Source organism: Acanthaster planci, linkage group LG10 (genome assembly GCF_054643075.1).
Source record: "Acanthaster planci isolate LZ-2023a linkage group LG10, COTS_SCS, whole genome shotgun sequence".
Taxonomy (NCBI): domain Eukaryota; kingdom Metazoa; phylum Echinodermata; class Asteroidea; order Valvatida; family Acanthasteridae; genus Acanthaster; species Acanthaster planci.
Window position 1 is genome coordinate 18,201,257 of NC_141786.1, and position 26,017 is coordinate 18,227,273.

General features: G+C 41.5%; 1 protein-coding gene and 1 long non-coding RNA gene across 17 annotated transcripts in view; one reads left to right on the forward strand and one right to left on the reverse strand.

Moving 5' to 3' along the window:
• The first annotated feature begins 735 nt into the window (after positions 1 to 735).
• LOC110989961 (uncharacterized) lies at positions 736 to 14,356 on the forward strand. 4 transcript variants are annotated; one of them, XR_015426847.1, is made up of 6 exons: positions 736 to 844; positions 2,899 to 2,996; positions 4,210 to 4,697; positions 5,095 to 5,236; positions 10,873 to 11,019; positions 12,396 to 14,356. It is a non-coding gene; the product is annotated as an uncharacterized LOC110989961 (long non-coding RNA). The 4 variants fall into 4 exon arrangements; XR_015426848.1 differs by lacking the exon at positions 736 to 844 and adding an exon at positions 851 to 1,508; XR_015426849.1 differs by lacking the exon at positions 736 to 844 and adding an exon at positions 1,571 to 1,638.
• A 1,202-nt stretch (positions 14,357 to 15,558) lies between these two features.
• Positions 15,559 to 26,017, reverse strand: part of LOC110989965 (uncharacterized) — a 33,521-nt gene continuing 23,062 nt past the window's right edge. For 11 of the 13 annotated variants that reach the window (XR_015426846.1, XR_015426844.1, XR_015426843.1 and 8 more), the window contains 3 exons: positions 22,292 to 22,450; positions 21,756 to 21,849; positions 15,559 to 16,606 (listed from right to left, as the gene is read on the reverse strand). The gene's annotated coding sequence lies outside the window, so the exon portion shown is untranslated. The remainder of the gene's footprint in view (positions 16,607 to 21,755; positions 21,850 to 22,291; positions 22,451 to 26,017) is intronic. The other 2 variants (XM_087142560.1, XR_015426842.1) reach the window with 2 other exon arrangements.

The window sequence follows — 26,017 nt, forward strand, 5'->3', positions numbered from 1 at the left end:
GTGAACATACGAGAACAATCCACCTGAACTCGGCCTCAGTGATTGCTTTGGAACTTGCATTACGTTACTTTTGATAAATGAGAGTGTGAATTCCTGGAAGCTTTTTGCTGTTATGTTCATCTTGTTTGTGGAAAAAAATAGACCGTATTCGCAGCGTCCCCAATTTCAGTCATATTCCTGAACGTACAGTATAAATTTTAAACCCGTAATGGGATAGTACCAGGTGATTTTGAGGGTCAGAATGAAATCGTAGAATATAGTCTGGTTCTTTGAATTTAATGTTTTCCAATAAATACACTACGTCGGGGAATATGACTGAAATTGGGGACGCCGCGAGTACGGTCTATTGTTGATTACTTTCAATCCTTTGGTCAGGAGAGGGGGCTGTTGCATTTTTTTGTGCACTTGTACTTTACCTTTGAGGGCGCTATACTTCAAGGCTGAGTTCGGTCGGCTTGTTCTCGTATGTTCAGGAACAGCTCGATTTGGTTTTTGTGGGTCGGCTGCTCGAACGCCGGGAACGTACAACCAGTTATCGCTACTAGTTACTTGCATGCAACATGGCGGCGTCCTTGTATATTCTTCGAGAGTTAATGTTTAAGCTAACTTCTGTTCTATTAAAAAAATCATATCCGTCATCGAAAATTATTGATGTTTATTGAGCAAAACTTTCCATTTTCTCCAGTTTTGTAAACCTTCTCGATAGTCTTGCCGCTTTTCAAAAATCAAATCTCACGAGTTTTCCTGTATGTTCATGTAAAACCCTAACAAGGAGGTTGTGATTGAACTTGTTCCGAGAACATTGGCTGCAACTCCGGCTTTGCAGATGTTGGGGTGTTTTGAGGTGAATAGTTTCCTGAACCACCGTACTGATTTTCATGGGTCATAAAGTCTGATAACCAAGCAGTGTGACCGTCAAGAATTTGGCCTTTGCCATTTCTCTAGGAAGTTTCCCTGGAGGTCCTGTTGAGGGCGCTATAATCATGAAAGTTTGCCTTTTTTGATGAAGTCCTGGGGGCACTGCTGCTTATAAGGGACGTTGGTTAACTTTCCTTTCAACAGAGGGCGTTATTACTTTTTCTTTTGCTGGATATTGTTCAATAGAGGGCGCTACTCATTGTCAATCGGAGGGCGCTAATTATTTGTTGAACGGGGGCGCTATAATATTGTGAATAGAGAGCCCCAAATGTTGAATCAATAGAGGGCGATAAATATTGATTCAACAGAGGGCGCTATAATATTTTTCAATAGAGGGCGCTAAATATTGATTCAACAGAGGGCGCTATAATATTTTTCAATAGAGGGCGCTAAATATTGATTCAACAGAGGGCGGTATAATTTTTTCAATAAAGGGCGCTAAATATTTAAAGGTTGTTAGCTTTTTGTTTTCAATAAGGGCGATATTGGTAATTTGTTGGCGCGATACCCACGTGCAATGTACTTCCATGTACGTCGTATGCGGCTTACATTTATTAACTGGTCGACATCGACATGAGTGGCAACATGAGGTAAGCGTTCTTTATCTGAATTTTGCAGGCCCGTAAATGTAGACTACACTGTAAGTCATAACATGGAGGAAGGAACACATAACAAACCCAAGTGAAAAAGGATGCGTAGGCCAACATGCTCGTAAGCATGGTAAGGACGTAAGGGCCTACCTACATCATGTTTTCGTAAAATAGGCTTATGTTGATCACTTTATCTTGTTAATGAAATGTTTGCATACCATGGAAATGGTCCCGATTGTGATGATGATGGTGAACTAACTTAGGCATGTTGTTACTATAATGTTAGGGCTATGCCTATTGGTATATTACCGTACATTGTACATGTAACTGATTACCAAGTCATAGCCAATCAACAGGGCCTAACTCATGTGTCCTTATTGTAACGGACAAAGGCCCAAGTTATTCCCCGATTGGTGCGACAGTGTGCATGAGTGGCATGATCATCTTGTAAATTCTAACATTTTCATAGTTATTGGTTGTGAGTCATGTACATGTACACGTACGCATGGTAAGTGGTTGCACTGGCAGCGATCACAAACACTGAGTGACAAATGTATACAAACTGCTTTTGTGCTGATCTTTTCTCATGTTTTTTGGAATATAATTTGTAATGCCGATTGTCATCAACTTTTTTGGGCCAGTGTTGCAAATTCAACAAAGTTGACTGAAGTGGACTCTACAAATCGCCTTTTTAATATTTGGACACGGTCTGGCAATTGTAGAGTCCAAGTACCATCCATATACATGTACTTTTGCTTCTATTAATTAATTTCACCCAAAAAGTAGCTCATGTGCTGTCGTACCCCGAATCAAGATCCTCCAAATTCACCTCCAAAACGGTCCTGAAACTGTCTAATGCACCCAGCCTAGGATTAAGCGAGAATTGGAGATTCTAATAAATTTGGTAACTGTTTACTCACATGTAGAAAGAAAAGAGAAATTCCCCTTGGAATTGGAAATGCTCTCGTCTTCTTCTCTTGTCATCTTCATTTAGTGATTCAAACGGTATGTTAATTAATGTACATGTATCTGAAGATAACATCATGACCAAAGACGGTCGCGATGCACTGGCCATGTGCCAAGCTAGCCGACAATTTATAAAGCAATGTCGGCGTGCGCATTCCTTAGCAGCGCAACGTCCGCTTTAGTCCTCAATATGTTTGTCCGCTGAGGAATGACAAGAGTCATTTCACAGAGAAAGGAAGAAGTTTAAAAAATCCAAGCAATTGAAAGACGGATGAAAAAATGAAGGAAATGGAAGTCGACCCCTTCTTTTGGTTTTGGTATCATTTCTTTAATGAAGTCACTGATCTGTTCTCGTTGCTGAAGTCAACTCTCAGAGTCAGTAATCACAATTGTTTTTTTTTCCCTCATGTTTATTCTTCTATAGAAGCAAGCGTAGGAGAGAGTCAAGTTCCAATGAGGACTGTAGTCATGGCGACTCTGACAGTGATGAGGAACAAGAACAGTGGATGGACACAACAGCAGGTAGAAACGTTGTCACTTTTCAGTCATGTTTGTCAAGAAATAAGTTTTTGCAGTTACATTTGTCCCTGGCACTTAAGCTTTGAGGTGCTTTTGATGGTAAGGTCCGACAATATATTGATAATATCCAGTGTATCAATTTTGCTTTGATATCCATATGAATGATATCACTTTAACATTGAAATCGATATATCAAAAGTATCAATATAATGAAAAAATATGAGGCTACGTGTAAAGTGATAGTTGTTGATACTGACAGAATCTTGTTTTGAGATCTTCTGGCCGCAATCCTGAATTCCCAGTGAAAAAAACGGAGGCCAATCTCTTTCCAAGAGTCAACAGGCAGCGCTATTTCGGTCTGATTTTGCAATGTTTTCTACAGATGCGTCTTTGGTGTAGTGCAACCTGTAGTGCGAAAACCAAACACAAAATCACAATCGTGACATCGCTGGTGTCACAACTACCAATGACCAATCAGAAAAATCAGTAATGCGTATACACACACTCTGACACTCGGCACGTCGTACGCGTGGGATGCATATTCATGACTTACATGTACATGTACCTCTAGTATGCAATGCATGAAAGCACGTGCTGTTTAGATTTTGTATGAAGAACCAACGTCAAGTCATGGGGTATACACGCGACAGCGCTGCAAAGGCTTTGCGGAACAGAAGTTTCAGTTTCATAGACTTCAGCATTACTTCTGCTGGGCTGGTGCCAGGGACCGAACTAGTCTTGGTTGCAAAAGGTTCTATTTTATTTGGTTCAAAAACCAGCAGCAGCTAGAGGGCTTGCATCATAATCAACTATTTTGCTGCTTATTTCAGAATATTGTGTACTAGACTGCCGGACTACCCAGACGAGGGCTTTCGCTAGACCGCCGTGGTTTTTTACTCGAATTTGGCTAGCGATCAGCATTAAGGTCAAACCCTGACATGGGCCAACTGGCTTAAAATAGACCATGACTGAATCAACTGGCTTAGGCTGACAGTCATACATATCAAGTCTGTAATGAGTGAAGCCACTCACCTGTTGCTTTACCTGTAGTTGTCACACTTCTAGCCTCAGCCATACCTTTTGGACATTGACTCAAAGCCCAAAGCTCTAAAGTGGCCTGTTCAAAAAGTACAACATTTGGTTGTACTTTCCCGAGAACATATATTTGCCAATGCAGACGGATCATAATGCCACTTTCTTTTCTTATCTTTACCAGGTGTTGAAGGCGGATGACAGCCTGGTTGGTCCACTGCCTGTTGGCTCACCTTCTGGCATCACTGCCCTGATAGAGTAAGGCAGTAGCAGTGTGGTTGGTCCCCTGCCTGTGGGCTTATCTTCTGACATCACTGTCCTGATAGAGTAAGGCAGTAGCGGTGTGGTTGGCCCTTGGAACATGGGCTCATCTTCTGGCATCACTGCCCTGATAGAGTAAGGCGATAGCAGCGTGGTTGGTCCCCTGCCTGTGGGCTCATCTTCTAGCATCACTGCCCTGATAGAGTAAGGCAGTAGCAGTGTGGTTGGTCCCCTGCCTGTGGGCTCATCTTCTGGCATCACTGTCCTGATAGAGTAAGGCAGTAGCAGTGTGGTTGGTCCCCTGCCTGTGGACTCATCTTCTGACATCATTCTTCCGATAGAGTAAGGTGATAGCAGTGTGGGTGGTCCCCTGCCTGTGGGCTCATCTTCTGGCATCATTGTTCTGATAAAGTAAGTCATCCTTCAAGTCTTTCCTCGCAAATTATAATTGTAACAAATTATGTGATTTGGGTACTTTAGGCAATTTTTCCTTTGTACATGGTTGCCGCGGGCATAGAAAATCCTAAAAAAAATCACCCTGGAAAGTCATTCAAAAGTGGTAAAAAATGAGTCTTGTTTGTGTTGGTTGTTAGAGGAAAAAGTAGTGGAAAACCACATGGAAGTCACGCAAATCAAAATCATACAACAGTTATTGTTGGATATTCCACTTTTGATGTGATACCAAAAGAACAACAGATTTACAGGCTGTCCTCTTGCTCGTGCAAAAAAAAGAGTTTTTCGTTTGTGAATGAAAAATCTATTAAAACTGTACCTTTTCTTGTGTTTTTTGGTCATTCCCTGTGTTTAGATTTTGGAAGGCTTGATTGCCAAGTGAATTTACTGCCATGGCTGCCTATGTTAAGCCTGGCTACTGTATCCCCCACATCGTGATGTGAGTGGACCAACCAACGATGAAATCGCCAAAGTTGAAGAGGCAGGTTACCATGCAGGTAAGAGTCTCATGTGTTACACATGCTTGCAAGGATGTATCTGGGAAAGAAAGCTCGGAAGGAATGGGAGCCATTTCTTTTTTTTTCTTCATACCCTTGCAAACTGTGTGTAGAAAGCCCAAATGTTTCAAAACCCCTCAAAAAATTTAAAAAGTAAAACAAGCTCCTAACTCCTAATTTTTGGTCCTGGATCCACCCTTGACTTTTGGCTAGCAAAAAACAATAAGTGCTTTTGTTTAGCTAACACAGGGCAACCCTGACCTAAGGACGGTCATTTGTGCTGTGTCAAACAAAGAAGACAGTGGGGATGAGGTTAAACCCTTGTAACCACAGCAGGCTAGTTTAATGCACCCACTTTACTGGTGTTCTCATTTTCTGATTCAAATTTCCTTCTCCTTGGGGATTCAGAGTAAGCTGTATCTTTCCTAGTAGAATTATAGTAAACATGATTTTGGTGCTTACAACAATTCACTGAACCCATTTCCAGGATTGTCCATGCCTAGTGTTCCTGTACATGCACAGCACAAATGTAGCAATCACTACCTTCTTATCTGATTTTTCTCAAGTCATTGAACAGTTCATGTCAAAATCATCTGATTTTGTGATAGTTGGAGACTTTAATATTCACATGGATCAGCCTCAAGCACATGATAGGATTTGTTTTATGAATTTTCTGGAGTCTTGCAATTTGATTCAACATGTAGTATCCCCCACCCATATTAAAGGTCATGTTTTGGATCTTGTTATTACTAGTCCATCTATGGACATTATCAAATCTGTAGATGTTTTGATCCTGCTATTTCTGATCATTTACTGATAACGTGTTCTTTAGAAATCAGTAAGCCTGTGAGACCGCAGAGATCTGTGGCATTCAGGAGGATTAAAAACATACATGTACAGTGTAGACTGTGAACTTTTCACAGCTGAACTTTTCGCCATCCTCTTAGTCGTGGAATGGATAGAAACCGTCAATCCACTTCATTCTTGTATATTCAGTGACTGTTTAAGTGCCATCCAAGCTATTGCTAACCCCCTGCCTCAGAATAAAATCGTCTGTGACATTCGACATCACCTCATTAATATTCAGCACCAAGGAAACGTTGTTGTATTCGAACAGATTCCGGGCTATTGTGATATTCCTGGCAATGAAAAAGCTGACAAATTAGCTAAACTAGGAACAAAAAAACCAAATGTTGACCATTGCATCCCTTTCTCTGACACCGAAACCAAACGCTGTCTTAAAAAGGATCTCATACAAAATTGGAAAAAGTCCGTCCCAAATATTGACCCTTCTAAACACCTACAGCTTGACCCTTCCTTTACCTTTACAAAATGGGGCAAAGGACGTACACAAGAAATTAAGCTACACAGACTTCGCCTGGGCATCTGCAAAGGACTTAATACTTTCCTCTACAACATCTGAAAAACTTCCAATAATTTTTGCGATTCTTGCGGAACTATCGATGATGTCAAACACTTCCTGCTTGAGTGCAATAAGTTCAATGCACAGAGACAGACCCTCCAGAAAACACTAGGTTTAACTGACGCTCAAATGAATCTCACACAATTATTAGGGCAAAAACATTTCTCCCATTCAGTCTTAAAATACATCCATAATTGTAATATCAATATCTAACCTTTCCCTTCAAAGTGTTTTTTCCTCCTTGATTTTGAGATTATTGCGCATGTGCAGGAGAGGGGGGCGCCAATGGTTGGCTGGACACAGTGTCGCCTTTCATCACCTGAATGTGTTGCGGACCTGCGAAGAACCCGGCGGGGCCCGGGCCCTTAAATTGCACGGTACACGGTCCGACCTTGCAGGGCACCAGCGGCATTGCATGTTCGGAGGATCATTGGCGTTACCTCTTCTCTTGCACATGTTAATGCTGTTCTGTTGTAGCAATTTTTAATGTCCTTTTCTTTTTCCTTCCGGCTCTCATAATATCCACTCTTTACCGTCTGATCAAGTGTCTTTAGCTATTTGAATTTCTAGCCGTACTACCACATGGCCAAGCGACCTTTTGCTAATGGCATAAAGGGCACCAGCGTATGCTGTACATGCCATTAATTCTACAACAACAACATAGACTGTGAACACTTTTGTCTTTGTTCTTCACCTTTAAAGTATTTGGACGAAACTTCATTACCCGACCCCAACGTATTCACAGCCTATTACAATTTGGAATTAAGGTTGATTCTTGACAAGCATATCTCCTGTTCAATCAAAGGTTCTTACTATACGGTCGAATACACCATGGTTTACTGAGACCATTAGTAAGGAGAAAATTAAGCATAAAAAACTGGAGCGTCGCTGGCGATGTACTCGACTCACTGTTGACTGGGAAATGCAGTGTAATCATGTTGTGAAGATGATCAAGGATGTGAAAGTGCATTACTATCAAAACTTAATCCAGGAGAGCAGGGGTGATTGTCATCAGATTTTTTGTGTGATTGATAATTTGTTATGCTGTAAGTCAGTTCCTACATTTCCTACTCAAGTATGAAGTCGAGTTGGCAAATTGATTCGCAAATTTCTTTCAAGATAAGATCAGCAATTTACGACGTATGAGTAGTGTGGGTCAAGGAGATTTTGATATTCAAGACCCAATTCTTCCTGAAGGATGTAAGCTTAATTTAGGATCCACCACTTGTGCACAGATCCAGCAAATCATACGCAAGTGTCCTCCCAAAACTTGTGTTGCTGACCCGATACCGACTGCACTTTTAAAATGCTGTCTGCCTGAAATCTGCCCAATAATCACATCTCTTGTTAATTCTTCTATTAACCTTGCAGTTTTTCCAAATGATTTTAAGATGTCTACAGTTACTCCCATTCCAAAATCTCGAAACCTCAAGGCTGATCAAGCCGAGCTGCTTAAGAATTATCAGCCAGTTGCCAATTTACCATTTGTCTCCAAGGTTCTTGAAAAGGTGGTTGTGCAACAACTTACTTTATAATCATATGACCAGGTTTATGTTACTTGAACCTTTTCAATCGGCATATAAGCGCCTCCATGGGACGGAAACGGCTCTTGCCCGCATTCAAAATGATATTTGGAAAAATACGGATGAGGGCAAAGTCTCCATTCTGGTATTACTTGATTTAAGCGCTGCTTTTGATACGTTTGATCATGACATTTTGCTTCATTGATTAAGGACACGTTGGAGTCTCACAAAATACCTTCGATTGGTTTTCTTCTTACCTTAGAGACCGTTTGCAAAGAGTTCAGATTCGGTCTTTATCGCCCGATGGTCGTAGTGGATTGGATCTCGGAACCATGAGTGACACATACACTTAAGTATGGTGTCCCCCAGGGCCCTGTACTCGGACCACTTTTATTCAGTGTGTATATGTTGCCATTAGGGGATGTTATTAGGCATCATGGACTGAGTTGTCATTTTTATGCAGTGACACTCAGTTGTATTTGTCAGCACAGCCAACTGCCAGTAACATACAGCAACAAGTGTCAGTTTTGGAAAAATGCTCTGACAACATCAGATGTTGGATGGCGATTAATTTTTTGAAGCTACACATGTAAATGATGATAAGACAGATCTGCTTATCATTGGATCGCATATGTCGTTGAGCAGAATTCCTAGAACTGTTGTGAATATTGATAATCACAATATTACCGCTGTCTCTGAAGTCACCGATATACATTAGATTATTTAGTGAATTAGAAACAAGAACCACAATATACACTGACAAGCCCTTGCGTCGCCTGGCTCCAGACACGGAGATTTAAAACTACCGCTCTCAGGGAGACACCAGCCTAATGGGCCCGCGGGCGAGTTACAATGTACGTGTTGACAAGCGTTACCCACCCACCTTTGTGACCTTGCATGGGACCCGTGACAACTTCCTACAATGTAGTTAAGTATTTTACCCTGAAAATGAAGCAAATTTCACACAAACTTTCTAGGAAGCTCTGATCTGTATAAACGCTGGTATCTATGCCAGTGTATCAAAAGCAGCATTAACCTAAAAATGTCATGACATTGTCATGTCATTTTTATTTCATCCTAAATGCATCAAAATTATCTACCACGAAGCGCCTTGCGTCATGCCATGTATGCCTTACGCTCATGTACAGATAGGCATGCACGGTCAATGTTCTCACACAGATCCGAAACCTGGCTAGAATTTGGAGATAAGATAAAGCAACACATTCCATTGGATCTTTTTGCAGACAAAAACGAGTGCCGACCAGTGACCATTTCTGTAGGAAATACATGTATTTTCACTTGCATGTACATGTGTAACTGTCGGTGTCACAATCACTCTGCTAGGCTTATTTTCATGACGCATCCTCATATAAACCAATGATTGTGCACTTCTCATGCTCCTCACCACATGCACGAGTGTATAGACCGCCACGCGAAGCCAATGCACCTGGTACCCTGAATCCTTTCTGTGTGTAATCACAGAAAACTGTACCGTCATGTGTGTGTTGTTGAACGGACGTTTCTTATCATTACATTTCCATCATCATGTCTGCCCGTAAAGACATCACTCATTGAGAAGGAAAGGTGAAGCACATTGACAAAGGGATTAAAAATTCCTGGCGATGGGAGTGGGTTAAGGCCAAAATAGGAGGAGTGTTCTTGTCCAAATTTATTCAGAAATTTGCAAAATCTGGTAAGGAGGTGGTGCGATGTAGAAATTAATTACGCCTCCCAGGGCAAAAACACTTCAACCATGTTAGCAGCACATGCAGAATCATTCCAACTTGTGGAGGGTCTTTATAACGCATTTGTGACCTGTCACCACAGAATGAGCTGAAAGTCAGAATTTTCAAAAACAGAGATATTGTTATTTTTGAGTTCAGCAGAAAGAGAGCTTTCCATTGATAAGTACATGGAACACTAAGGGTAAAGGTGACAATGTGGCATTATTGTGGCAGCTTCGCGTCTTCTTCTCAACATTGTTTTAACATTTCAGACCTAGCACAAATAACACTAGCGTCAAAATTGCTGAGAAAGTGACATTTTTAAATATGTGATTCTGCAAAATATTTGGAATTAAATAGGAGATGGGTTACTCTTTCCAAATATTACAAAACCCCAAAATTGATCTCCACTTCAATATGACTTTGAACCCTCAAAATAGGAAAGAGCGAGATGCGACTTTACTCTCATTTTGCCCTGACGGGTCACATACAGGTATGCAAGTGAACAAAAAATAATAAACAATTTCACAAATGTTTCTATTCTAAATAAAATGTGTCCCAGAAGGGTTTAAATTGTACCACAGAGTATCTAACGTTGACATTTTTCCTGGAGCCCTGACCCAATGTCGTAAAGCACTTCGAGCTGTGTGCTCGCAAAGTTCATCTTTTTTCATTTTCTGATAATCTCATCGCTGAGTAAAGTTCTGGAAAAGTCACAGAAATCAAGATCATTCAAGGGTTATTTTTGATGGGCTACTTTAATGTGGTACACGGAATAATAATTTACAGGCCATCCTTTTCAGTCCATAGTCTGATAGTTGTGGTTATGGCAGTCATCAGAGTACAGATGCTGATGGGTTGAACCTTGGATACTTTGCTCATTTGGAAAAAAAAATCTTTAATTAAAGTGCGACTGAAAAACCTAAGACAATGTTTTCTTATTTTTGTCGCTTTCTCTGCATTTAGATTTGGGATTACCTTGTTGCTAGATGAATGTGCATTGTACTGAAATAGCTGCCTACATTGAGACTGGCTAACGTATCCTGTGTCGTGGTGTGAATGGACCAACCAAGAAAGAGATCTCCAAAGTTGAAGAGGCAGGTTACCATGCAGGTAAGAGTCTCATGTGTTGCACATGCTTTCAAGGATTTATCTGGGAAAGGAAGCTTGGGAGCAATGGGACCCATCTCTTTTCTTTTTTCTCTTTTGAAAGGTAATGAATTTCCCTTTCGAACTGTGTATAAAAAGCCAAACCCTTAAAAAAAAATCCACTCCCCACTTCTGAATTTGGACCTGGATCCACCCTTGGCTTTTGGTGAGCAAAAAACGACGAGTTCTTTCGGTTAGCTCACACTGGACAACCCTGACCTCGGGTTGGCTGTGTATGCTGTGTCAAGCAAGATGGCGGGGATGAGATTCACTCATCACTAGCACCCAAACAGGGCACTGGGAAAGGCTGATGGCTTTGTATTGTGATTGGCTACATTATGCATGACCTATGACTGCGAGGTTATCACTTCCTGTTATTGTTAAGCATTATTTAAATTTTGGCGTTCAGGCCAGAGTGTTGGCTATATGAAAAAACAAGGTGTGGTATTGAAGTATCACTGATCAAGTTTCTTTTGGCAGTACCGGTATTTTTCAAATCGTTGGTTATCTTGATCAATTTTGGATAAACGAATAAAGTGTAAAACTTGTGAAAATATTTTCAGCAATGAGGAAGAAAAAGGAACAAATATTGAATTGATAACCGTTGCTTGTGTTCAACTTATTGAGCGAGCTCTCACACCTGGACATGCTGAAAGAAATTTACCCAAAATGCTCGTTAGCTGTGATCTCGTGTGACTTATTTCGTTCATTACAAAATCTGTGCAGTGCAAGCCCTTCTCAGCGCCCTGTTTGGGTGCTGCGTGACGAGCGAAGGGACAAGATGAAACCCTTGTCACCAGAGCAAGCTAGTTGAATGCACCCACTATAATTGAACTGTTCTCATTTCCTGGCCTAAATTTCCTTTTCCTTGCTGTTTCATTGCAAATTACCAAAGATCATTGGTCAAAATTTCCTGAGACATGTTCAAGTATTAAATTTGGGTTTCAGAGTTTTGATAAAACAAGGTCATAGAAAGAAGCTTCTTTCCCATAGGCATACATGTAAATTGCCAAAAGATTGATATTACAGTGCCCTCAGTTGTCTATAAAGGCGTGATGTCACTTTTTCAATTCACTTCACTCAAAAGGAATGTTGAGGTTTTCAAGTTTACGACCTGCAGTCCATCAGAACTCCTATCACGAGTAATAGTCTTTTTTCGTAGTACACGTGGGCAATAAGCCGTCCCGACTCAGCCTTAGTGTCAATTCAAATTACAACGCAGACAGTTTTGTATGAAAAAAGGTGTAAAATTAAGGACTGGACAAGGATCCTTTACTTTTTGTCGGTGTGGGTATTATATTTTGCTGTAATTCATTCTTCTGTGATTAATTTCATCCCAGACATTGTCGACATGGAAGCTGTGCATACAATAACCAGATCTGCAATGCCAATAAGAAGAGCGCCCTCGTCTCCTTCAACAAGGAGAGAAGCAAGATGGAGGACAAGATCCTCTGGGACTTCCCAGAGATGATTCATGAGAACATCCAGGAAAGGAAGTAACTCAGATGGATGCCAGTCTTCGCCTCCATCACTGAGGAGGAACAGTTTCTAAGATTGCATGAGGAATCCTTGTCAGAACCACAATCATTGATTCACAAAGGCAAGGAAAGGACTCAATCTTCTCAGAGATGCAGTTCCTTGCTTCCACCTTAACACGTGATGGAGCAAGTCTATCTGCATTTGTACACTACTCAAAAGGATCAAAGGATCAGAATTTAAAAAAAAGAATTCACATCTTTAGAAATATGAGAGTCATTTAATGTGGTTATGTTCTGGCTACAAAACAAGAAAAACTTATTGGTTCCAGTCCAATGCAAACTTTCTCTGCAGAGAACTGAAGTCCCATGAAATTGAAAAACCCTTTAGGTCAGCACCTTGTCAAGGTCACCTACACAGCCCTAAAAATGATGAAAGTGGAGTTTTGGGAGCATTGAGTTGTTGGACTAATATCTTGTTAATGTGAGGGCGCTGTTTATAAGTTAGAATGATGTCCTGTTAATGTGAGGGCGCTACTTTTTATGCTGAAATTATTACAGCAGAGAAATGAAGCAGTTTGAAGATACGATACATGTATCTCAGTGTGAAAAAATTATAAGACCTTTTTTTTTCGGAAATAATGCATACATCTGTTTGTAAATCTTCCCCAAATCACATATTTTTATAATTGTCCATAAAAATAGACTGATACATCTCCTAGTTGTTTGTGAACCAGCGCAGTTCATTTCTGACCAAAGGAGACTCTGTTGTTTAGAAAATTGCGCCCTCTCTTGGTCAAGCTCAGGGCTCATTGGACCATGAAACACATGATGCATTATCTTTCACTGTGTCAAAGTAGACATCTGGCTGAGATTTTCAGACAAACGTCTCATCCTTTAATATTTTTGAGTAGTGTATATTGGTATACAGTACAATGCTGATATAATGAACACGGAAGGTTCCACACACAGTGCTTGGTGTAGCATACCTTCCCAACTGTTCTGATTTCATTGGGTGATATTTCATAGGCTTAAAAATTAAACTGTTCCCATTTCTGTAAAAAAAGGGGAACAAAATTCCTTGCAAGAGGGCGCTATTTGCCAAAAAGGAGGTGCCATTTGCAGAAAACGAGAGCGCTATATGCCGTGTTGTAAAATGGTAGTTCTGATTTCTGACTTTTCAGTGTTGATATCTTGGCTTTGATGTCATTATCATCAATCCTAACTTTGTGTCTTTAATTTTAAAAGAAATTTTCAATGTTCAGAAAAAGTGCCTAGAAAAGGAGCCATTGGGCATGTTCCATACACCCAATTGTTCAGGATAGTGAGGTTGTACTGTATTCACGACTTAAGAGGTACTTTTGTACATTCAGTTGTCAGAAACAGTCAATCAGTTTGATTTGAAACAAAAATTGCTGTTCACAAATTAGCTTATATCTTTAATGTATTGTAACCGATGTACTTTATTATGTACGCACATTTAAAACATTCATATGTACCGGTATGTAGGTTTTCAAGATCCTATACTCCAAAAATTCCAATGATGTATTTGTAAGAAATTTTTTTATTATTAGGAAGCCTGTAGATACTTTGATAGAAAGGACTCTCATTAAAGTTTGTAACTCTTGCAAGCTTTTAAAATTTCAACAGTAAATTATGCAATTCCCATCTCTGTTTCCCATTCAGGCAGCCAAAATACCAGCACTGTTCAATCAACCTAGACGCCGTTCTGAACCTCAATTCAATAAGTTTTTCCTCTGACAAAATTCTGTGTATTATGTATTTTCTGCACATTTATGCACATTACCAGAGCACTAGAAAAAGTCTTTGGCTGAAAATTATCACAAAACTGCAAGTCACAATTTGTTGGCTCAGTGCTAAAAGGTCATTACTGCAAAAATGTTATTTTTGAAAAGTTTGAAAAAATAATTTATTGAAACGTTTTTAAAACTTCCAGCCATAAAACTACTTTTTGCAGCTGACATACCTACATGTCAACCAGTTTTCATTCTCAAATTGATGTTTACAACAGCATTTTTCACTAAGGACCAATTAATGTAGCACTGACACAAATTTGTTTTGTTTGAAAATATTGCCTTGCAACGATGCCTTTGTATTTAAAACAGTCACCATTTATTGCTGTAACCAGTAAATTTCTATTTGTAAGTGAAATAAATGTTCATTTATTTCAACTAACAGAACAACTTTTGCTTGTATACATCTATTTGTGAAAATGTAGTACTTTGCCCTTTTAACCTTTCCCCAATCTCAACCATTTTACACTGCCAGATTTAATGTATTTCCTTCCATCTTTAGATTTTACACTGCAGCCTAATCCAAAGCCCTGCCAGTCTTAAACATCTTCCAAGCTCCTTGTATAAAGTTCCTTCTTAGAGCCTTTAGTCTCAATCCTACAAGGGCTACAATAAGCCCACTGGCAATATGGAACATTATGAAGCTATGTCCTTCAACCCCATGGGATCCTCAGAGCTCTAATACTGATAGTCCCAAGCCCTCAGCCATCCACTCTACCCTTCCTATCAGCTCTCAGACTTCCAGTCCCTAGGCCTTCCACCCTTGCCTATCTCCAGTACAGAGTTTGGCTGAAAAATATTCTAAGTCCAAACAATGGAAGGTTTAACATTTAGAAACGAGCACATTTCTTCAAGAAAGTGCCGTGGCATAGCGGTTAAGGACACTAACTGCAATGCACAAGGACCTGGGTTCAATTCCAGGTGGGCATGCACAATTTTGTTAAAAAACTTAGTATATAAAAAAAAAAAAAAAAAAACCTCCTTTTCCCGGGGACCCCGGGATTTGAACCGGGATCCCCTGGCCTGGCAGCCAGCTAGCTAACCACCAGGCCAATTGCTTCTTGATAAATAAGAATTCGGAACTTATATTTAAAGGTTAGGATTGCGCAATTTCGAAAAAGGTCAGGGGGCACAGCTTATCTGCATAGATTTAAATAACAAAAGCAGAAATTTGAATATGCCAAAAGACAGAGAATAGACAAAATATTCAGACCTTGCATGTACTTCGGTATGCTGTATTTCCAAAATATATTTGCAAGCCTTTCTATATTTAAACCTCTTCAAAGTATCTATTTCTACAAGTCAATTATGTTTCTGTCACAAAAAATTCAACTGTGTTAGTGGAACATTCAAGATTAAACTTCTGCAAAGACTGAATTTTCTGGGACATTTTAAAGAAAATTTGGAAGTAAGCCTCCAAGGCTATCTTGCTCTAAACTTTCCAGGAACATGATGGCATTATTGGTACCTTTATTATGAACAATCTGGAGAGGAAATTATGCACAATATCTAAAAAATGCAGAAAAAAAGAAAAACCACTAAAATCGAGAAACATGACCATTTTCCAGTTTCCTCAAGCATTTAAGAGTCCTATTTCATAGCTTACTTTGTGCAAGCATGAACAGTAAGATGGATATTTTGAAATTTCTACATTTGAATGAACAATGTGTCTAATGCTCTGTAATTTTAATTTACTCAGATACGACAAAAAGAATATCTTCAAATATGCTTGATTTCTTCTCTAGAGACAAAAATACACCCTTGAAAAGCAGTTCTAAAAATATATGTTTTGTGTGAAAAAAAGTTGTACATGCTCAACTAAAAACATCTAGTATTTCCTTTTCCAAAAAGCCTAAAACTGTTCCAAACGAGCCACAATGCTTCAAACCATGTTTACCATCAGAAGATAATATGTACATTTTTTCTGCAAATCTAATCTTCAAGCATTGTAGCTAAGCCACGGGGGCTGGTGTGGGTGCCAAAGCACCCCTAACTTTTTGGGACAAGGATGCTGGTGTACAAAATAGCACCCTCAACTTTGACCATGTTAAGCCACAAACATAATCAAACTCATCCACGTCAGAGGACCAAAGAAAAACCCCAGATATTTATGATTTTACAACCTCAGCACCCCTTAAGAAAAATGTGTTTCCGCAGGCATGATTGTCGCATCCTGTTTGTGCTGCCTAGGTTTGTTAAAGGGAAGCCCCAACAAATGCCACAGGAGAAAGGAACCACTTCGGCCTTGCTGATGTTTTTTGCCTACAGGAAAAAGAAAACAAGGAAGAGTGTTTCAGGACATTATACTACACAGACATTGTTGCCAAATTTAACTAACAGTATTTAGCTAGCTACAAGTAGACAGCGCCCTCTGTCATACGTAAGTTTGGTAGTCTGGTGAATAGTCTGAATATCTAAAAGCACAGCATATGCTCCCAGCTGAGTTCTATCCAAAGCTGTTGTCCTTTTCTTCATGCCAAAAATAAGTAATTTTCCTGGTTTTTGCTGATTTCTAGATTAGTTGAGAACCCTGTCAATAACAAGATTTTAAGTAATAGCTTTATTTAAAATTTGTTTATTTTACATGGCAAGCTTCAATGATAATTAATTCAGTTAGACTTCACTCTGACCTCATTCAAAAGTAGCTACAATATCAATTTCAAATTGCACCTTTTGCGACTCCATTAATCTTTTTATATTGTTTTTTATGCCAATGAGTATTTCCATATTCATGAACAAAACAGTGGTCTGCCATCTTGAAGAAGCAATTTTCTTGATGAAGATGTGTGGGTAAGTAGTGATAGAGTCGTTCACAAACCTCAGGGAAATGTTACAAGTTATGATCAAATTGTGTATTTTATGTTGGGACTGAGTTAAACTCAAGCCTGAAAAGAGGCTCAAAAGCTGGGAATAGTCGCTCAAGCCTAGAGGGTTTGAAGCTCAAGTGCACTTGATGGTTCATGTAGCCCAGACAAGCATAAGGTTTGATTATTCAATCCTGGGAGGTTAGAGGCTCAAGTCCACCTGCTGGTTCATGTTAATGAGACCCAGAGCAAGGATTGGTCACTCAATCCTGGGTGATTAGAGGCTCAAACCCACCTGCTGGTTCAGGTTGATGAGACCAATGCAGGGATTGGTCACTCAATCCTGGGTGGTTAGAATCTCAAGTCCACAAGTTGGTTCACGAAAGTGATACCAGCACAAGGATCGGTCACTCAATTCTAGGTGCTTAGAAGCTCAAGTCCACCTCCTGGCTCATGTTAATGAGACCAGCACAGGGATTGGTCACTCAATTCTAGGTGGTTAGAGGCTCAAGTCCACAAGCTGGTTCATGTTAATGAGACCCAGAGCAAGGATTGGTCACTCAATCCTGGGTGGTTAGAAGCTCAAGTCCACAAGTTGGTTCACGTAGATGATACCAGCACAAGGATTGGTCACTCAATCCTGGGTGGTTTGATGCTAAAATCCACAAGTTGGTTCACGTAGATGATACCAGCACAAGGATTGGTCACTCAATTCTGGGTGTTTAGAGGATCAAGTCAACAAGCTGGTTCATGTTGATGAAACCAGAGCAAGGATTGGCCACTCAATCCTGGGTGATTAGAGGCTCAAACCCACCTGCTGGTTCATGTTGATGAGACCAGAGTAAGGATTGGTCACTCAATACTGGGTGGTTAGAACCTCAAGTCCACCTGCTGGTCAATGTTAATGAGAACCAGAGCAAGGATTGGCCACTCAATCCTGGGTGGTTAGAGGCTCAAGTCCACCTGCTGGTTAATGTTAATGAGACCCATAGCAAGGATTGGTCACTCAATCCTCAGTGGTTAGAATCTCAAGTCCACAAGCTGGTTCATGTTAAGGACACCCAGAACAGGGATCGGTCGCTCAAACCTGGGTGGAAAGAGGCTCAAACCCGCCTGTTGGTTCATGTTAATGAGACCAGCACAAGAATTGGTCCCTCAGTTCTAGTTGGTTCGAGGCTTAAGTCCACAAGCTGGTTCGCGTAGATGATACCAGCACAAGGATTGGTCACTCAATTCTGGGTGGTTAGAGGATCAAGTCAACAAGCTGGTTCATGTTGATGAAACCAGAGCAAGGATTGGTCACTCAATCCTGGGTGGTTAGAGGCTCAAGTCCACCTGCTGGTTCATGTTAATGAGACCCATAGCAAGGATTGGTCACTCAATCCTCGGTGGTTAGAAGCTCAAACCCACCTGCTGGTTCATGTTGACAAGACCTCAGCAACAATTGGTCACTCAATCCTCGGTGGTTAGAGGCTCAAGTCCACCAGCTGGTTCATGTTGATGGGACCAGAGTAAGGATTGGTCACTCAATCCTCGGTGGTTAGAAGCTCAAGTCCACAAGTTGGTTCACGTAGATGATACCAGCACAAGGATTGGTCACTCAATCCTGGGTGGTTAGAGGCTCAAGCCCGCCTGTTAGTTCATGTTAATGAGACCAGCACAAGAATTGGTCACTCAATTCTAATTGGTTCGAGGCTCACGTCCACCTGCTGGTTCATGTTGATGAGACCAGAGCAAGAATTGGTCACTCAATCCTGCGTGGTTAGAAGCTCAAACCCACCTGCTGGTTCATGTTGACAAGACCTCAGCAACGATTGGTCACTCAATCCTGGGTGGTTAGAAGCTCAAGTCCACAAGCTGGTTCACGTAGATGATATCAGCACAGGGATTGGTCACTCAATTCCTGGGTGGTTAGAGGATCAAGTCAACAAGCTGGTTCATGTTGATGGAACCAGAGCAAGGATTGGTCACTCAATCCTGGGTGGTTAGAACCTCAAGTCCACCTGCTGGTTCATGTTATTGAGAACAAGAGCAAGGATTGGCCACTCAATCCTGGGTGATTAGAGGCTCAAACCCACCTGCTGGTTCATGTTGATGAGACCAGAGTAAGGATTGGTCACTCAATACTGGGTGGTTAGAACCTCAAGTCCACCTGCTGGTCAATGTTAATGAGAACCAGAGCAAGGATTGGCCACTCAATCCTGGGTGGTTAGAGGCTCAAGTCCACCTGCTGGTTAATGTTAATGAAACCCATAGCAAGGATTGGTCACTCAATCCTCAGTGGTTAGAATCTCAAGTCCACAAACTGGTTCATGTTAAGGACACCCAGAACAGGGATTGGTCGCTCAAACCTGGGTGGAAAGAGGCTCAAACCCGCCTGTTGGTTCATGTTAATGAGACCAGCACAAGAATTGGTCCCTCAGTTCTAGTTGGTTCGAGGCTAAAGTCCACAAGCTGGTTCGCGTAGATGATACTAGCACAAGGATTGGTCACTCAATTCTAGGTGGTTAGAGGATCAAGTCAACAAGCTGGTTCATGTTGATGAAACCAGAGCAAAGATTGGTCACTCAATCCTGGGTGGTTAGAGGCTCAAGTCCACCAGCTGGTTCATGTTGATGGGACCAGAGCAAGGATTGGTCACTCAATCCTGGGTGGTTAGAAGCTCAAGTCCACAAGTTGGTTCACGTAGATGATACCAGCACAAGGATTGATCACTCAATCCTAGAGGGTTAGAGGATCAATTCAACAAGCTGGTTCATGTTGATGAGACCAGAGCAAGGATTGGTCACTCAAACCTGGGTGGTTAGAAGCTCAAGTCCACAAGCTGTTTCGCCTAGATGATACCAGCACAGGGATTGGTCCCTCAATTCTAGGTGGTTTGAGGCTCAAGTCACCTGCTGGTCCAGCCATTAATGAGACTAGAGCTATGACGTTTATACTCTTACGTCCATCAGCTGGTTCAAGTTGCTGAGACTAGAGCTAGAATTGGTTTAAAAGTATGCCTGGAAGGTTACATGCTTATTAAAGTCCACCTGCTGTTTCACATTGGATACATGAACAAGATACTTCCTCATCATTTGCCTCAATCTATGCTTGTGATGAAAGCATAATAGATGGGGTTCTTACTGCAATACTTACAGAAATGTAATGAAGACTCTTCATCGTCAGGGATTTACGATGACTTGAAATAAGAAAATGGACCCACAAAAGACAACAACAGTGAACCCCGGTTGGGAAAGATGAATGTAACACAACTGGATCAAATGTGCCCGTAATATTTAAACACAAACTTCACCAGTCAAAGATCAAGCTTATCTTCTGCTTTGACTACAACATGTCAGTCTCTCTCTGGTTTTGAATCCAATGAGATCAAACTGTGCAAACTATCCCAACCTTTTTTACACTCTCAATAAACTTTGACAACCACTTTAAGATATGAAATGCACGTCTAACTTCCTAATGGTTGTAAGCTAATTACTAAGGTGGTTAGGAGTCATCTCAAATCTCATCCGGGAAAAGTTGGGGATAAACTTTGTGGAGTGTTGTGGTGAAATGTTGAAGGCTTTTGAAAAAAATTCCCAACACAATCTCCCCAGAATGAAGTTATCAGTACTTGTATACAAATCCCCCCACCCCACTCTGCAGTTTTGGCCAGGCAGGCCACTCAAGGACACCTGTGGTTTTGATGACAGAAGAGCCACAGGCAAAGGACTACACTCCTTACACAGAGCTTTTTTAAACTTCTCTAACTGTATCATTTGGAATAAATATGCATCGACCCTTTCGTGAAATACAAGGCTTTTTCAGGTTTTTTTCTTTTGCTGGAAAGCTACGGTCTTACTTTAGGCAAATACAACTTTATTGGTATTTTATCTGTTGATGTTACTGCACAAAAGGGCATTAACAAGAAGAGATCATGTATTGTCCCTGTATTTCAGAAAATCTTCCTGTAATATCATTTTATTAGCCAAAAAATTTGAAGCATATTGTTGCTTTGCATTTTATTATCTCTTGATGTGAAATACTGAAAATCTGTAACAACAATCGTGATGAGACAATGCTGGCTATGGAACCTTTAAAAAAAATCAAAGTAAACACTTCTAGTTTTGAGTTCAGAACTGAATGGATATGGAGGTATAACAAGGGGCAGAGGTAATGCAACTTGTGCATTTAACGAGCGAATGAAGCAATATAAGCAGAGGGACTGACAAAAGTCTGTATTTTTTTTGCCAAACAGCTATCTGATTCAGTGAACACATGACCACAGAGAAAGTCATAGTTTGAGTGACCCAAGGTCAGTCTCTGGAAAACCACTTAGAATACTGACCACCTACTACTAGCCCACGGGTAATGTAAACAGTCCTTCACTGTAAGTGACCTAAATGTACTAATGCAAAATTCCTCAACAACTTCCCCTCAATAAATGCACAGCTATTTTCAGGGAAATTGTGGAGAAAGGATTCACTTTCCCCACAATTGAAATAAGAAAACGGACCCACAAAAACGGACCCACCAGTGAAAAGGATTCACTTTCCCCACAATTTTACCGCAACTTGTCCCGGATGAGATCTAAGATGAATCTTTAACGATAGTTTAATTAACATCACCTGAATGATGGATGGTTTGGAACATCTAGTCAATGGACTGATCTGTAGACGAATTCCCAGACTTCAATGCCCCTTCCAAAAGTTTTCCACAAATCTGAATTAGAAAGAAAAGATCCAGATTTAATACTTTTACTAGCGATAACTAAAGAATCAACAGATTATATATAGGATCGATCAACTGAAAGCAGAGCAGGATGGAATGATAGCACAGATCCATCAAACACACCAAAGCAATGTCTGTACATGTACAACACGGTGGTGCAATCAGACAAGGATCCGAAAAATAAAACATACAACATGAGATAGTGTGAATGTTGATGTCCAAGAAAATGATATTCCCTGACTCAACACTCATTTTGCTCTTAGTCCCAAGTAGATACTAGAGTGCTTGATGAGAAAGCAAGCTAGGTTTGGTGCAGAGGTGGTCTTTTGACAATGCAAAGGCCGCTTCATATACTTCAGGTGAATACAACAGCAAAGTAAAGGCATTACTACAAGCGCCCTCCCCCGAGATAAAAGTAAGTGAAATTTCTCACCTTAGCTGTTACCGTCAACTTGCAGACTGCATTTCAGTGATGTGTTGTGATTCCAACAGGTGCCACATGGTGTCAGAGTCAGGATATTCACAAGTTCAGCAGGCAGAAAGGTAGAAGAGTCAGGATACTCAATCATGTGACATGAGTCAGGCATCAGTGCTGTGAATGTAACAAGAAAAGAAGCCGAGACCAGCATAAGGTTTGATTATTCAATCCTGGGTGGTTAGAGGATCAAGTCAACAAGCTGGTTCATGTTGATGAAACCAGAGCAAGGATTGGTCACTCAATCCTGGGTGGTTAGAACCTCAAGTCCACCTGCTGGTTCATGTTATTGAGAACAAGAGCAAGGATTGGCCACTCAATCCTGGGTGATTAGAGGCTCAAACCCACCTGTTGGTTCATGTTGATGAGACCAGAGTAAGGATTGGTCACTCAATACTGGGTGGTTAGAACCTCAAGTCCACCTGCTGGTCAATGTTAATGAGAACCAGAGCAAGGATTGGCCACTCAATCCTGGGTGGTTAGAGGCTCAAGTCCATCTGCTGGTTAATGTTAATGAGACCCATAGCAAGGATTGGTCACTCAATCCTCAGTGGTTAGAATCTCAAGTCCACAAGCTGGTTCATGTTAAGGACACCCAGAACAGGGATCGGTCGCTCAAACCTGGGTGGAAAGAGGCTCAAACCCGCCTGTTGGTTCATGTTAATGAGACCAGCACAAGAATTGGTCCCTCAGTTCTAGTTGGTTCGAGGCTTAAGTCCACAAGCTGGTTCGCGTAGATGATACCAGCACAAGGATTGGTCACTCAATTCTGGGTGGTTAGAGGATCAAGTCAACAAGCTGGTTCATGTTGATGAAACCAGAGCAAGGATTGGTCACTCAATCCTGGGTGGTTAGAGGCTCAAGTCCACCTGCTGGTTCATGTTAATGAGACCCATAGCAAGGATTGGTCACTCAATCCTCGGTGGTTAGAAGCTCAAACCCACCTGCTGGTTCATGTTGACAAGACCTCAGCAACAATTGGTCACTCAATCCTCGGTGGTTAGAGGCTCAAGTCCACCAGCTGGTTCATGTTGATGGGACCAGAGTAAGGATTGGTCACTCAATCCTCGGTGGTTAGAAGCTCAAGTCCACAAGTTGGTTCACGTAGATGATACCAGCACAAGGATTGGTCACTCAAACCTGGGTGGATAGAGGCTCAAGCCCGCCTGTTGGTTCATGTTAATGAGACCAGCACAAGAATTGGTCCCTCAATTCTAGGTGGTTTGAGGCTCAAGTCCACCTGCTGGTTCATGTTGATGAGACCAGAGCAAGGATTGGTCACTCAATCCTGGGCGGTTAGAAGCTCAAACCCACCTGCTGGTTCATGTTGATGAGACCTCAGCAACGATTGGTCACTCAATCCTGGGTGGTTAGAAGCTCAAGTCCACAAGCTGGTTCACGTAGATGATACCAGCACAAGGATTGGTCACTCAATTCTGGGTGGTTAGAGGATCAAGTCAACAAGCTGGTTCATGTTGATGAAACCAGAGCAAGGATTGGTCACTCAATCCTGGGTGGTTAGAACCTCAAGTCCACCTGCTGGTTCATGTTATTGAGAACAAGAGCAAGGATTGGCCACTCAATCCTGGGTGATTAGAGGCTCAAACCCACCTGCTGGTTCATGTTGATGAGACCAGAGTAAGGATTGGTCACTCAATACTGGGTGGTTAGAACCTCAAGTCCACCTGCTGGTTCATGTTGATGGGACCAGAGCAAGGATTGGTCACTCAATCCTGGGTGGTTAGAAGCTCAAGTCCACAAGTTGGTTCACGTAGATGATACCAGCACAAGGATTGGTCACTCAATACTGGGTGGTTAGAACCTCAAGTCCACCTGCTGGTCAATGTTAATGAGAACCAGAGCAAGGATTGGCCACTCAATCCTGGGTGGTTAGAGGCTCAAGTCCACCTGCTGGTTAATGTTAATGAGACCCATAGCAAGGATTGGTCACTCAATCCTCAGTGGTTAGAATCTCAAGTCCACAAGCTGGTTCATGTTAAGGACACCCAGAACAGGGATCGGTCGCTCAAACCTGGGTGGAAAGAGGCTCAAACCCGCCTGTTGGTTCATGTTAATGAGACCAGCACAAGAATTGGTCCCTCAGTTCTAGTTGGTTCGAGGCTTAAGTCCACAAGCTGGTTCGCGTAGATGATACCAGCACAAGGATTGGTCACTCAATTCTGGGTGGTTAGAGGATCAAGTCAACAAGCTGGTTCATGTTGATGAAACCAGAGCAAGGATTGGTCACTCAATCCTGGGTGGTTAGAGGCTCAAGTCCACCTGCTGGTTCATGTTAATGAGACCCATAGCAAGGATTGGTCACTCAATCCTCGGTGGTTAGAAGCTCAAGTCCACAAGCTGGTTCACATAGATAATACCAGCACAAGGATTGGTCACTCAATTCTAGGTGGTTAGAAGCTCAAGTCCACAAGCTGGTTCACATACATGTAGATAATACCAGCACAAGGATTACTCACTCAATTCTAAGTGGTTAGAGGCTCAGGTCCACCTGCTGTTTCATGTTTATGAGACCACAGCAAGGATTGGTCACTCAATCCTTCGTGGTTAGAAGCTTAAACCCACCTGCTGGTTCATGTTGATGAGACCTCAGCAACGATTGGTCACTCAATTCTATGTGGTTAGAGGCTAAATTCGACCTGCTGGTTCATGTTGATGAGACCAGAGCAAGGATTGGTCACTCAATCCTGGGTGGTTAGAAGCTCAAGTCCACAAGCTGGTTCACATAGATAATACCAGCACAAGGATTGGTCACTCAATTCTAGGTGGTTAGAAGCTCAAGTCCACAAGCTGGTTCACATAGATAATACCAGCACAGGGATTGGTCACTCAATTCAAGGTGGTTAGAAGCTCAAGTCCACAAGCTGGTTCACATCCATGTAGATAATACCAGCACAAGGATTGGTCACTCAATTCTAAGTGGTTAGAGGCTCAAGTCCACCTGCTGGTTCATGTTGATGAGACCAGAGCAAGGATTGTTCACTCAATCCTGGGTGGTTAGAAGCTCAAACCCACATGCTGATTCATGTCGACGAGACCTCAGCAACGATTGGTCACTCAATCCTGGGTGGTTAGAAGCTCAAGCCAACAAGCTGGTTCATATTGATGAGACCAGAGCAAGGATTGGTCACTCAATCCTTGGTGGTTAGAGGCTCAAACCCACCTGCTGGTTCATGATGACGAGACCTCAGCAATGATTGGTCACTCAATCCTGTGTGGTTACAAGCTCAAGTCCACAAGCTGGTTCATATTGATAAAACCAGCACAAGAATTTGTCACTCAATTCTAGGTGGTTAGAGGCTCAAACCAACTGGCTGGTTCGTGTTAATGACACCAAAGCAAGGATTGGTCACTCAATCCTGGGTGGTTAGAAGCTCAAGTCCACAAGCTGGTTCACATAGATAATACCAGCACAAGGATTGGTCACTCAATTCTAGGTGGTTAGAAGCTCAAGTCCACAAGCTGGTTCACATACATGTAGATAATACCAGCACAAGGATTACTCACTCAATTCTAAGTGGTTAGAGGCTCAGGTCCACCTGCTGTTTCATGTTTATGAGACCACAGCAAGGATTGGTCAATCAATCCTTCGTGGTTAGAAGCTTAAGCCCACCTGCTGGTTCATGTTGATGAGACCTCAGCAACAATTGGTCACTCGATTCTATG